This window comes from Dipodomys spectabilis, unplaced genomic scaffold (assembly GCF_019054845.1).
Source record: "Dipodomys spectabilis isolate Male_0828 unplaced genomic scaffold, ASM1905484v1 ptg000481l, whole genome shotgun sequence".
NCBI classification, from domain to species: Eukaryota; Metazoa; Chordata; class Mammalia; order Rodentia; family Heteromyidae; genus Dipodomys; species Dipodomys spectabilis.
Window position 1 is genome coordinate 1,400,462 of NW_024871158.1, and position 1,912 is coordinate 1,402,373.

A 1,912-nucleotide genomic window follows, 5' to 3' on the forward strand; every position below is an offset into this window, starting at 1 on the left:
TCTCAGGGTTTCTGTTTTTCAATTGATTGTTGAGGCTGCTAGAGGGAGGGGCAGCCTCTGGCTCTGGTTACCCAGTGAGGAAAGCCACTCCAATGGCTGGTGCCTGAGCTGGGTGACTTTTCCCTGGATGGAGCTGAGTCTGGCAGGTCACTTAGCAGTTAAGTTCTTGTGACCTGTTAAATGACTCATTTTATTCCAAGGCCTGAGTTGGAGCTAGCAGCTCCTCCGAGCTTTGTCGGTGTCCAAGATGGAGATCACCAGTGCTGGGGGGGGAGGGGTGGCCTTCCCTCCTCTGCTCCCTGAGAAGGAGTGAGGACATCGGGCTTCTACTCACGCCGAGTCTTGGATCCTGGGTCGTCTCTGGTCTGCAAACTGCAGGATGAAGATGTCCGCTCCTTGTCGGTTCTTGCTGGTGTTGAGTAGAATCCTCTTGCCCGCTGCGTCTGGCTCCTTAGTCCCGGACTCTGTGTGAGCGCTCAGGTATGGCCGCGGCTGTGGTCGCCGCTGCGACCCTGCCGCCGCAGCGGCGGCTGCTGGCAGGCGCTCAGATGTGTCTCCTTGTCTTAGCTTCCCCTCTCTTGTCTAACTCTCTGTCCTGTGATGGCACACTTGGTGTGATTCTCTGGCTTAGGACTGTTCACTGGAACTCTAAAACTGCTTTCTATGCGAGAGCTTGTTCAGATTCCAGCTTCTCCTCCGCCATCTTCCCGGAACTCCCCGGGAGGTCTCTTATTGCTGTATTTCAATGCTTGATATGGGCCTGTTAAGATGGTTTAACTCATCTTGGTTTAGTTTTGGCATGTCAATATTTCTGCCAACTTCTCAAACTTATTAGCACATAGTTTTGAGAAGTATTCCCTTATAATGTTTTGAATCTTGGTTGTTTCTGTGGTGATATTTCCATTCGCATCTCTGAGTTTATTTATTTGGGTGTGTTCTCTTCTTTTTCTCATAAGATTTGCTATGGGTCCGTCAATTTTGTTAATTTTTTCGAAGAAGCAACTCTTTGTTTTGTTGATTTTTTGTATGTTTTTTTGTGGATTCTAATACATTTAATTCTGATTTAATTTTAACTCTTTCTTTTTGTCTACTAGTTGAGGGTTTATCTTGCTGCTCAGTTGTCTCATTAAATTGTTGGTTTCAGATCTCTGCAATATAATGATGTAAGAACTCAAAGCTATAAACTTGCCCCTGAGTACTGCCTTTGCTGTGTCCCAGAGGAGCTGGTGATTTGTGTGCTCATTTTTGTTGAATATCATGAACATTTGAATTTCCTTTCTAATCTCTTCCACGACCCACTTGTGATTCAGCAGTGTTTTGTTCAGCCTCCATATGTTACCGGACTTTCTTTGGTGGTTTTTGGTGTTGAGTTCTAATTTTACTCCGTTGTGGTCTCAAAGAATTCAAGGTATAACTTCAATGTTTCTGAATTTGGACAAGTTTGCTTTGTGGCCTAAAATGTGGTCTATTTTGGAATATGTTCCATGTGCTGCTGAGAAAAAGTATATTCTGATGCTGCTGGGTGAAATATGCAGCAGGCGTCTGTTAAATCTAATTGATCTAAGCAGTTGTTTAAATCTGCAGTTTCTCTGTTGAAAAGAATAGCTTGGCCCCTGCTTAAGGATGACATGCAAATTCGTGAAGCATTCCAAATTTTTACAACAGATGCTGGAGGGGATGTGGCCAGAAGGGAACCTTACTGCATTCTTGGTGGGAGTATAAACTTGTTCATCCACTTGGAAAGCAGTATGGAAGTTCCTCAAAAGATTCCAAATACAGCTCCCCTATGACCCAGAAATCCCACTTTTGGGCATTCACCCAAATGATTACAAACAAGACCATACTAAAACTACTAGCACAAATATGTTTATTGCAGCATTATTTACCATAGGTAAGATATATAACAAACCCT

General features: G+C 44.0%; 1 pseudogene; it reads left to right on the forward strand.

Moving 5' to 3' along the window:
- Positions 1 to 1,564: 1,564 nt before the first annotated feature.
- On the forward strand, positions 1,565 to 1,658 carry LOC122098626 (annotated as a pseudogene).
- The last annotated feature ends 254 nt before the right edge of the window (positions 1,659 to 1,912 follow it).